Raw genomic sequence first — 12,936 nt, forward strand, 5'->3', positions numbered from 1 at the left:
CTGAAGCTATGGCTTGAGCTCTACCTTGGCCCCTTTTAGCCATATCTGGAGTGGCTGGGACACAGGGCACCAAGTCCCTAGGCTGTACACAGCAGGGGGGTTCTGGGCCTGTCCCACAAAACCATTTTTTCCTCCTAGGCCTCAGGACCTGTGATGGGAGGGGCTGCCACAAAGGTCTCTGACATGCCCTGGAGACATTTTCCTCATTGTCTTGGTGATTAACATCTGGCTCTTCGTTACTTATGCAAACTTCTCCTGCAAGCTTTAATTTCTCCTCAGAAAATGAGTTTTTCTTTTCTATCACATTGTCAGGCTATAAATTTTCTAAATTGTTATGCTCTGTTTCCTTTTTAAAACTGAATGTTTTTAACAGCACCCAAGGCACCTCTTGAATGCTTCACTGCTGAGAAATTTCTTTTGCTAGATACCCTAAATCATCTCCCTCAAGTTCAAAATTCCACAAATCTCTAGGGCAGGGGCAAAATCTATCAGTCTCTTTGCTAAAACATAGCAAGAGTGATCTTTACTCCAGTTCCCAACAAGTTCCTCATCTTCATCTAGAGACCACCTTAGCCTAGATTTCATCATCCATATAATTATCAGCATTTTGTTTAAAGCCATTTAACAAGTCTCTAGGAAGTTCCAAACTTTCCCACATTTTCCTGTCTCCTTCTGAGCCCTCCAAACTGTTCCAACCTCTGCCTGTTACCCAGTTCCAAAGTCACCTCCACATTTTCAGTTATCTTTATAGCAGCACCCCACCCTACCAGTACTAATTTTCTGTGTTAGTCTGTTTTCATGCTGCTGATAAAGACATATCCAAGACTGGGTAATTTACAAAGAAAAAGAGGATTAACGGACTCAGAGTTCCATGTGGCTGAGGAGGCCTCACAATCATGGCAGAAGATGAAGGAAGAACAAAGGGACATCTTACTTAGTGTCAGACAAAGAGAGAAAAAAATCAAGTGAAAGGGGTTTCCTCTTATAATAACATCAGATCTTGTGAAACTTATTCGCTACCATGAGAACAGTATGGGGAAAACTGCCCCCATGATTCAATTATCTCCCACCGGGTCCCTCCTACAAAACGTGGAAATAATGGGGCCTACCATTTAAGATGAGATTTGGGTGGGGGCACAGCCAAGCCATATCATATACCAAACTATCCTTTTCTCTTTCTTTTTTTTTTTTTTTTAGATAGTGTTGCTGTGTCACCCAGGCTGGAGTGCAGTGGTGCAATCTCAGCTCACTGCAACCTCTACCCCCCAGGTTCAAGCAATTCTACTGCCTCAGCCTCCTAAGTAGCTGGGATTACAGGTGTGTACCACCAGCCCTAGCTAATTTTTTTTTTTTTTTTGAGATGGAATTTCATTCTTCTTGCCCAGGCTGGAGTGCAATGGCACGATCTTGGTTCACTGCAACCTCCACCTCCCAAGTTCAAGTGATTCTCCTGCCTCAGTCTCCTGTAATTTTTGTAATTTTAGTAGTGATGGGGTTTTGCTATGTTGGCCAGGCCGCTCTTGAACTCTTGACCTCAAGCCCGCCTTGGCCTCCCAAAGTGCTGGGATGACATGCATGAGCCACCGCGCCCAGCCCAAAATACCTTTTTCATGGTACAGTCTCAGATCTGACTAGTCATTAGGCACAATGCCTAGAACAGTGGTCCCCAACCTTTTTGGCACCAGGGACTGGTTTCATGGAGGACAATTTTTCCACAGACTGGGGTAGAAGATGGTTTTGGGATGACTCAAGAGCATTACATTTATTGTGGCTTTATTTCTATTATTACATTGTAAAATATAATGAAATAATTATACAACTCATGATAATGTAGAATCAGTGGGAGCCATGAGCTTGCTTTCCTGCAACAAGACAGTCCCATCTAGAGGTGATGGGAGACAGTGATAGATCATCAGGTATTACATTCTCTAAGGAGTGAACAACATAGATCCCTCACATGTGCAGTTCATAATAGGGTTTTCGCTCCTATGAGAATCTAATGCCACCCCGATCTGACAGGAGGTGGAGTTCAGGTGGTAATACGAGTGATGGGGAACAGCTGTAAATACAGATGAAGCTTCGCTCGCTCACCCACTGCTCACCTCTTGCTATGTGGTCCAGTTCCTAACAGTCTGATACTGGTCCATGGCCTGGGGGTTGAGGACCCCTGGCTTAGAACTCCACAATACTTTTAGGGGCCCAACACAATGTCTTAATATCTTTTAAAATCAAAAGAAAAAAGTGAGTTTAGGATTAAAGAAAGTGTTTTATTTTTTTCTTCACACCAGAAGAAAACAAGACATTTAGAGCCCATGAAAATTGATGATGGGGAACAGGGGCCCACAAAGGCAAAGTGCCTAAGGCCCATGAAAGTCAATATGTGGCCCTGACAGTTTTACCTGTGGTGAATTTTGAAACACATTTCTTGGGGTGTTTTAAGCTGGCCTTGCCATCAAGCTGGTGCTCTCTTACCTGTGGCGGTGACATGGGGGAGAGGGAGTGCTGAAGAGGGTAATTCAGGTGCAGGCAAGGACATAATCAAAGGCATGGAAGCCGGCAACCCTGCATGCGTGTGGGGAGGAGATGAGCATGGCAGGTCAGAAATTATTTACTCAGCTTCTTCATTGGAAGAATTGGGCCTCTAGAGAATCGCTAGGGAAAGGCAGTTTGAATTAGCGCAAGACTGCAAAATCTATGTTGTACTGAAGACAATGTTGTCTGGAAAGGGAAATCATTTCCATAGAGTCTGGTGCGCACAGCCTGAGGGGTTGGAAACTATCCAAACTGCTTGTCAGGAAAATCGCATTCACACTGGGCTCCTGGGTGAGAAGAGGCGGTAGTTGCTATTTTGCAATACAGGTGTAAAACACTTCCGGGAAACAGAAATAAAGTAAGCAAGGAAGAATATCTTCCAGGGAAATTTGATCTGTTTCATGTGTAAAAGATTCTAGAAGAAGGCCTTTGCAGATGTGGAAGGCCCTAGAGCATACAGATGCGAGTCTGAAAGCTGTCTAGAGGTTAACTACTCAGAGGATCAGGGTAGATAAAGATTTTATAGCCCAGATTTAAAGTCTCTTTCTATTTCTGCTGTACTCAGTTTTCCAGTTCAATAAGTGTGCATTTACAGAAATTCCACAGGAGAGGAACGATACTATTAGAGTTCAATGAACATGAAAGGCAAGCATTTTTGAAAGAAACATTTTATTTGTAGTGATACCTGCCCTTACACAAGGGCGTGAGGGGCCTCTGCCCCAGCCTTTCCTCTCCACCCTCCCCAACTCTTCCACTTTAAAGCACCTTCCTTGAAATTTCTTTTTTTTTTTTTTTCCCTAACATACTCAATTTATCCAACTGATCCTTGACATTTTCTAAGTCCCTTTCAGTCTGCAATTCAGGCTGGGACCCACTTGGCCACATCTCCATTTTCTCCTCCATGGAGTGTTTTCTGGCTCTCTGGCCCTCTGCCCCATGTGTGTGAGGTCAACCAGATGCCCCAGGAGTTCTGGGGCTTAACCTATGAAGCTTTCCTAGGGGCCTGCGGCCCAGGCCTAGTTTCAGAGAGGCAGCCTGAATCGCTCCTGCTGGGGTTCTTTCATGAAATCATGCCAGAAGAGACCCAGGATAGCCAGAATAGTGCTGGGAGACTAAAAAGACAAAACAAACGAAAAACCACAAGTGTTTTTAACAGCCACACTCAAGTATAATTCATATAGCACACAATTCATCCATTTAAAGTGTACAACAAATAGTTTTTATCAAAAGTAATTGCTGGGTCTTACATCTTCCAGGAGCATCCTTGCTTATAGATGAGAAATATTGAAATGAATGCACAAGTGGACGAGGCAAAACTGCTTTTTTCCAGAAGGAGTAAGAAAGAGAAGCAGGGTGGGAAGAAGAAGACTGAAAAACTACCTGTCAGGTACTATGCTTATTACCTGGGTGATGAAATAATTGCACCAAACTCCTTGACACAGAATTTACCCATGTCACAAACCTGCACATGTAAACCAAATCAAAAATGAAAGTTGGAAAGAAAAAATGAAGAGAAGTCAATTGAACCTCCACCAGACAAGACGGAATCTGTATCTACAGATAGGAATTATACTACATTGTTATCAATTATCTACAAATTACAAAATTGTTAAAATTGCTCCCATACATTCCAAATCAGACAACCTAGAGGGGTTATCCTTTAGAGTCTAGAACACTTTTAGCACACTTTGATTCTTTGTCAGCCTTTCCTTGGAATTTTAATGGTAGTAATTATAACTTAGTGCCTGCTATATACAAGTAATGCACTAAATGCTTCAAGACATTATTTCATGTAATTCTCATAAGAATTTTATGAAGTAATTATAACCATTCTCATTTTACAGATGATAAAACTGTGTTAAAGAGAGAAGGTGACACTCCCACCATTGTCAATCCACCAAGTGGCACAGAATTCCTAGCCAGGTCGAATGCCAAAGCCTTTGCTCTTATCCTGGGATCTGCTTCTCCTTGGGCTGCTTCGTCCCTCTAGGTAAGTCTGCCATCTGGGGATTCAGCTTTACTCAAAATCAAGACTATAGGCTGGGCATGGTGGCTCACGCCTATAATCTCAGCACTTTGGAAGGCCAAAGCAGGAGGATTGCTTGAGCCCAGTAGACCAAGAGCAGTCTGAGCAACATAGGAAGACCTTGTCTCTACAAAAAGTTTAAAAATTAGCTGGGTATGGTGATATGTGCTTGTAGTCCCAGTTACTCAGGAGGCTGAGGTGGGAGGATTGCTTGAGCCTGGGAAGTCCAGGCTGCAGTGAGCTATGATAACCACTGTACAACTCTAGCCTGGCTGACAGAGCAAGACTCTGTCAAAAAAAAAAAAAAAGCAAGCAAGAAAAAAAGATAGTGACTACAGGATATTCAAGGGCCCAAAGCCAGTCCTACTGTCTCCAGATATTCATGCCTGCCTTGGTAACTGGGCTCCTGGCTTATTGCCTGTGATCATGTTATGGCCTTGTCCCCACTTTCAGGCAAGGTACCCTATGCAGTTCCCCACTCCCTCTCCCCTGTTGTTGTCCCACCCATACCTCTGTTACTGCTTCAGGGACATCAGCCAGTGTATCAGCCCTTTCAGAACTCAGGGGGATCATTCTTTCCATCCTCAATTTTTCAGGGACTCAAGTTTTGTCCATTTGCCCACTCCTGGGTTCTTCTGCACTTGCCTGCTGGCCTGGGCTTCCTCCTTGTGTGTAGTAGGGGATTATCCCCTGGGCATGTGCTTGTTTCAGTCCTGGCCACCCTCCTTCCAAAGAAGTCCTTCTCAAACTCTCTTGTGTTAAAATTCAATTGTCAATATTTCTTAGTTATTACCCTTCTCTCTTCAAAAGCACAGTAATCTTGTGCCAAATGCCCTGCTTAGGCATCTGCTTCCACCGTCTCTCCTATTGCTGTCAGCCAAAAGTGGTAGGGCGAGGAGAGGGAAGGGGCAGGAAGTAATAATGCCTTTTATCCTCTGTTTTGCCAACTTGTTCTTCTCCTCAGCAGGAGGCCCGAGTGATAACACATGGTTAGATCCATTGCCTTAAGTGATATTATACTACAGGAAGGAATGGTTATCCATGTACAAAACACAGTCATGTATATAATTTCATGTTCTATGAAACAATAGGAATAGAGCTTAAGAGTAAATCTTGGAATTTTCTCAGTTCTAGAAACTTCTGTTTAGCCAACTGAATCCAGCCAAAGTTTTTCTGGCTTAGATCCCACTCACCCCAGTAGGTAAAAAGTCTCTTGAATTCCTAATGACTTCTCAGCTCACAGGCAAAAGTCTTTTGTAGGCCTGATCAATAAGGAAACAACATCTTTGTCCGGAAAGCCAGCCCCTGTCAAATTCTTCTTAGCTTTCTAGTTGGGTGAAAAGCAATCCTTTCCCAGACCCTTGGTTTGAATGTTTCCTCCTCCCTTTTGCTTCATACAAGTTTATTGCTGGGCTGTAACACTTGTCAGAGTCTGTTTTCCTCCACAGTTGTTTATTTACTCTTCACTAGATCGTGAGCTCCTGCCTTACTCATTTTTATATTCCTGGTAAGCCTAATCCAGCGTAATAACTAGGGTCATGGTGGAACCAGAGCTGTGAAATACAGAATACTGGCAAGTATAAGAAAAAGGCAAGGTCAATACAGACACCATTTAGACCACATCACTGGCATTTCTATAAGAATTACGGATTCTGAGATAACACAGGAAATTTGTGATACAGCTGAAAGAATGGCTTTGGAAGAGGCAGCAAACAGTTCAAATTCTTGGAGCTCAACTCATGATTTCCCCAATCCATGTCTTTTTTTAAAAAGTAATTTTACAATTAGAGAAGAAAACAGACTTAAATTTGTTTTCTATATATAAAAGGACAATAAGTACTACACTATTTGTTAAAACATAATTTTCTTATATTTGAATCATTTATTTTATATTAAGGGTATTTTTAAAAAGTTTAAATTTAGGAATTTAGTAAGATCTAATAGTCAATGTCTATCTACATACTCAGTTGGAACCCATCATTATTATTAATACACTTGATTCTTATATTTGTACCAAGATGATGACATAAGATCTCACTTGCATGCGGTGTCCGCCGAAGGATGGTAGATGCACATGTTACAACGTAGATTGAAAAACTCCCAAGGAAAACTTCATCTAAAGTAACTTTGCATGACCGCAGGTGCCCAGGAGAAGCAAATGCAAATATTTCCTAGATGATGTGCCCTCAGATGAGCGCTCGGCCAATTCCCAGAGAAAGCAGAACAAATCTGGGCTCACAAGTTTAAAAATGAAGTAATCAAAGAACATTCAAGAAAATCAGCTACCATAAATGAAAGAGACCAGAAAGAATAAATGATAAAAACAGCCCCATAAGGACTTCACATATTAGAATCATTGGAGAAAACATTTAATATCCTGGCAGAAATAGAAGTGATGACAAAAGAACAACAAATTATAAAAATGATCAGTTTCTAAAAGGAATCAAATGGAACTTGTAAACTGAAAAATATAGGGTTGATCTAAGAAAACTGAGTAGAAGCATCAAAGAGCAGAATAAGCCTAACTGGTGCTGAAACAGAGACTACCCAAATAAAAACAGAGCCCATGGATTTGGAATTTTCTGTAGAACAAAAGAGTCAGCCACCATCACTTGAGTTTGGTAAGCAAAGTCTAAGGCAAGCAGGGGGAGTGGACATGCTTTCCATTGACAAAGAGGAAGGTAGCAGGTGTCCTCTGATTGGAGGCTTTGGTGTTGGGGCAGTTACAGAGGTGGGCTAACTAGAAGTGAGCATTTCATGTGATGGATTTGGAGTGGATGTCTGGCCTTCTCTGGTTGCTGAACAGCTGGAGACCAGAACAAAAAAAATAGGAAAATTAGGTCTGATCATGGTAGCTCAAACCTGAAAACCCAGCACTTTGGGAGTCTGAGGCAAGAGGACTGCTTGAACCCAGCAGTTCATGACTAGCCTGGGCAACATAGCAAGACCCAGGCTAAAAAAACAGAACAGAAAAAAAAAATTTAAAAAGTTGGCCGTTGCTGATTAAGCCTTGCCTGTTCTGGACAGATTGCTACAGAGATTACGGTTTGGCTGCTGGGGGTTCTTGTATGAATCAGAATCCTATTTTGTGTGTTCTGGCCGTTGGCCTTTGTACAGTCAGTCTCTCCCTGGTGAGTCTGCCTTTCCAAGCCCACTGACTGAAATGTTAATCTCCTTTGGCAGCACCCTCACAGACACACCTAGAATTAGTACTTTGCATCCTTCAATCAAGTTGACACTCAGTATTAACCATCACAATAAAACTGAAGAGCTGAAATTTCTAATACTTCCTAATACAAGCTTTTTAGAAAAAAATTAAGTCCTCTTTAAACAACAAACAAACTTGAGCTATGAAAGGATTATTTTGTAAATTAATTTGAGAAATGTTTTCACTGTCCTACAGTTTTTGTTGTTGAAATTACAAACGTGTAACACCTTTTAAAAACTCTCATAGTTGCACTTTTGAAAACTTGAAAAAAAAAAGAATTTACTAACTTGTTTCAAAAACAACACAGAAGATGGAAACTCACCAGCCAGATCTCCAGCTAAACATTTATAGAATTGACGGATGTGACAGAAAATGATTAGTAAAGATAGACAATAAGGCATTTTTGTATTTGATCCATGAATCTTTGCAAGTTATGTTTTCAGCTGTGACATACATTAAAAATTAAGTATTAAGACATATAGACCCATGGAATGAAAGTAAGTCCAAAATAAACATGTAGATTGATAGTCAGTTGATTTCTGACAAGGGTATTATAAAAATTCAGTAGGGGAAAGAATAGAATTTTCAACAAATGTGCTAGGACAACTGGCTATCCACACTCAAAGAATAAAGTTGAATCCCTGCTACATACCACATATAAAAATTATCTCAAAATAGATAGGGATCTAAATGCAAGAATTAAAGCTATAAAACTCTTAAGAGGAAATAAAGATATGAATCTTCCTGACCTTGAATTAGGCACTGTTTTTTTTAAGATATGATACCAATAGCACAAGCAACAAAAGAAAAATAGATAAATTGGACTTCATCAAAATGAAAACTTTTGTGCTTCAAAGGCCACTGTCAGGAAAGTGAAAATAATCCATAGAATGAGAAAAATGTTTATAAATCATGTATTTGATAAGGTCTAGTATCCAGAATAAAGAACTCTTATTACTCAATAATTTAAAGACAAATAACAATTTAAAAATAGACAAAGAATTTGAATAGACATTTCTTCCAAGATATATGAATGCTCAATAAGACCATGGAAAGATGCTCAGTATCATTAGTGATTAGGGAAATATAAGTCAAGCCACAATGAGATACTACTCATATCTACTAAGATAGCTATAATCAAACAGACAGGCAATAATAAGTAATGGCAAGGATATGGAGAAATTAGAACTCTCATCTATTGCTGTTGGAATTATAAAGTGCAGTCACTTCCTAAAACAGTCCGGTGGTTTCTTAAATGGCTAAACATAGAGTTAGCATATGACCCAGTAATTCCCCCTAGGTATATAATCAAGAGAAATCAAACAAATGCCTACATAAAAAATTGTACATAAATGTTCATAGCAGCATTATTTACAAAAGCCAAAAGGTAGAAACTACCTAAATGTCCATTAACTGATGAAGAGATAAAGAACTTGTGTTCTATCCACACAATGGAATATTGCATGGCCATAAAAAGAAATAAAGTATTGATATATGTCACAACATGGATAAAACTTGAAAACATTATGTTACATGAAGAAGCCAAGCACAAAGAGCCACATATTGTATTTTTCATGAGAGATGTCCAGCATAGGCAAACCCACAGGTACAGAAAATAGATTAGTAGTTGCCAGGGCGTAGGGGTAGAGAGGAATAACAGTGACTGCTAATGAATATGGGTTTCTTTTTGTGGTAATGAAAATATTATAAAATTAGTGTGATATTTACATAACTTTGTGAATATGATTTTAAAAATCCACTGAAAAGAAGCCTCAATTAAAAAAAATTTTAAGAGTATTGTAATAAAATGAATTGGTCCAAAATTTTGAATCAATGTATCACAGAGTAATGAATCATGGTTTTTTTTTAAAAAAAAAAAAAAAAAAAAGAAAAAGAAGTATATCTAATCAAATTACTCATCAGCAAAAGCAGTGGCTTTTGCGCTGTTACTAATTTTTATGTAATTTTAAGATAGCTTAATCTTTATCTTATCCTTTGAAATTTAATTCTGGCTTTTTATTGTGTATAAATATTAATGTAGCAGTACAGAGAGATCATTTCTAAATATATAAATATATATTGGAGATTTATGCACAAGGTTTTTACTGATGGGGTATGCAACCAACAAAGGTTTCAGACCATCTTGTTAGGTACACTTTTACGTGACAGTCGGGGAAGAAACTCAGGGAGCTTAATGCAAGAAAATCATCAAGAGGTGGGGATATCCCAGATTGTATCTTATATTGAGAATACTGAGGCCAGGTGTGGTGCCTCATGCCTGTAATCCCAGCACTTTAGGAGGCTGAGGCGGGAGGATCACTTGAGCCCAGGAATTCGAGAGGAGCCTGGGCAACATAGCAAGATCTCCTCTCTACAAAAAATCAGAAATTAGCTGGGTGTGGTGGTACACATTTTATAGTCCCAGCTACTCAGTAGGCTGAGGCAAAAGGATTACCTAGGAGGTCAAGGCCGCAGTGAGCATGTTCAAAACATTGCCCTCCAGCTTGGGCAACAGAGTGAGACCCTGTTAAAAAGAGAAAAGAAAAAAAAATACTCAGGCCAGGCATGGAGGTCAGGCATGGTAGCTCATGCCTGTAATCCCAGCACTTTGGGAGGCCAAGGCAGGCAGATTGCTTGAGCCCATGAGTTTGAGACCAGCCTGGGAAACATGGTGAAACCCTGTATCTGAAAAAAAAAATACAGAAAATTAGCCAGGCATGGTAGCATGTGCCTGTAGTCCCAGCTACTCAGGAGGCTGAGGTGGGAAAATCACCTGAGCCCAGGAAGTTGAGGCTGCAGTGAGCCAGGATCGCACCATTGCATTTCAGCCCTGGGAAACAGGAGTGAGATCCTGTTTCAAAAAAAGAATACTAAGCTAATTTGTGTACATGATTAAAATAAAGAATAGCTGGGTGTGGTGGCACATGCCTGTAGTCCCAGTTACTCAGGAGGCAGAGGTGGAAGGATCACTGGAGCCCAGGAATTGGAGGCTGCAGTGAGCCATGATCATACCCTTGTACTCCAGCCTGGGTGACAGAGCAAGACCTTCTCTCTAAAACACAAAAATAAATCTGAGAGCCCTTACTGGAAAGTTCTCTAAAGTTTTACACACACACACACACACACACACACACACACATACACACACACACACATATAATTTATACATTTTTAACTAACTTTAATTCACCATGTGGTGGCAAGTTGGTACCAAGCCAACTTTCATCTGTGTTGTTCCACAGAAGGGGGTTAGGCCTTATTATATACTACGTGCTAAAAATGCAATCTTTTGAGAATAATGTTACAGTTCTTTCTTCAGTCATTTCACTGACTGCCAGCTGGGCATTGGCACCCTTTACCAATTCGGCTAATACCTCAACGTTGTCTAGACTAGCGTCTAATTTCTTTCCCCAGTTTTTTTCCTGGAAAAAAACAGTGGTGTTCCTGTAGTCTGCGATCTATTTCTTCACATGTTTGCCTGACCTAATTATCCAGAACACTCTGTAAATGTAGTCTGCTACACAGCCCCGAGTCTGTGAAGGGATAGGATACTCCCTTGAACGTGGCAAAGCAGAATAGAATGATCTGTCTAGCCAGGCTTGGAAAATATAGTTGTCAGGTTGCTATTGGTTTAAAGAAAACACAAGAGCAATGTGCTAGCCACAACCCTCTGTTCCTGAAACCCTGCTGTGAACACTGCAATACAGGGATCAAAAGTCGAGAGGAAAGTTTGCTGGCCAGTAGCTGTTCTTTTTTGAGACAGGGTCACACTGTATTGCCCAGGCTCGAGTGTAATCGCGCACTCATGGCTCACTGCAGCCTCAACTTCCCAGGCTCAAGTGATCCTCCCACCTGAGCCTCCCAAGTAGCTGGGACTAGAGGCACATGGCACCACAGCTGGCTAATTTTTCTATTTTTTTGTAGAGATGGGGTTTCACCATGTTGCCCAGTCTGGTCTTGAACTCATGGACTCAAGCCATCTACCCGCCTTGGCCTCCCAAAATGCTGGTGTTACAAGCATGAGCCACCATACCCACCCTGTTTTTTCTTCTTAGGAAGTGCTTTATATTTATGAGAAGCCATAAAGCCCAGAGCCAAGCTGCACCTACTTCCCCAAAGTGCCAGCTAGTTGTCCTATGATCAAATGTATTTCCTTTTAGCAGGGGGACGTTGTGGGAAGAACATCCAAATTACTTGTGTTTAAATTCCTAGTCTTCCACTTCCTGGCTTTGGGGAAGTCATTCAACCTCTCTGATCCCTGGTATTCTCATCAGGAACATGGAGATAATAATTACTACAAATGGCTGTTATGCAAGTAAAATGAGAAAATGTATCTGAAAATAACCACTGTGACTGGTACACAGTATATATGTTAGATTTCTGTTTTGGAAGTTAGGGAAACAGGATCTGGGATGGCTTCTTTATGAACTCACAAGCACTATGGCTGACACTGTTGATATGGCTTATCCAATGGGCAAATAACCATGCACCTCTCTTCTTGGCAGAAACACCGATTTCATTCAAATACTATTTGAGCCTGGCTTCCCCTAAAGTCAAAGCCTGAGACAAAGCAAGTATGTGCATGTTTGTCTGGAAGATGATCCAGGAACCAGGAATGAGGAACTAGGGAGACAGGTCAGAGAAGGCAGAAAAGCCAGCAGAATAGTCTGTTATCACGGTCACAGCTATGGACAATGTAGCTCAATACCACCAGTACCTTCCAAGAATCATATGGCTTGCCCTTGAGGGATGGGCCACAGGACTGCTTCTCCATCAGTTCCCATCTTGACTGGTCAAAGTTTTCCTTCCAAGCTGTCCGTGTCTACCAGCTGATTGAGTGCCCAGTGGTACCTGTAGCTTCTGGGAAGCCCAGGAGAAAAAGCAAGAGGCTTAAAGCAAGAGGCTATCAGGGAGAAGTGAGACAAAGCCCACATGGGACTGTCCTCCCAAGCTAGGACCGGCTAGATAATTTGCAGGACCCAGTGCACAATGGAAAGGTAGGGCTCTTTGTTTTAAAAAATATTTTCTAAGCCACACGAGCAGAGCATTAAACTGAGCCCAGAATCCTTCTTAATGAGGAGCCCTGTGAAATTACACAGGTTCCATTCCAAGAAGCCAACCCTGACTCCAGCTGGGGCCGGAATTAGAGACAAGGCCAAGCAAATGTGAG

Source organism: Sapajus apella, unplaced genomic scaffold (assembly GCF_009761245.1).
Source record: "Sapajus apella isolate SASKATOON/1434 unplaced genomic scaffold, GSC_monkey_1.0 scaffold58, whole genome shotgun sequence".
Classification (NCBI taxonomy): domain Eukaryota; kingdom Metazoa; phylum Chordata; class Mammalia; order Primates; family Cebidae; genus Sapajus; species Sapajus apella.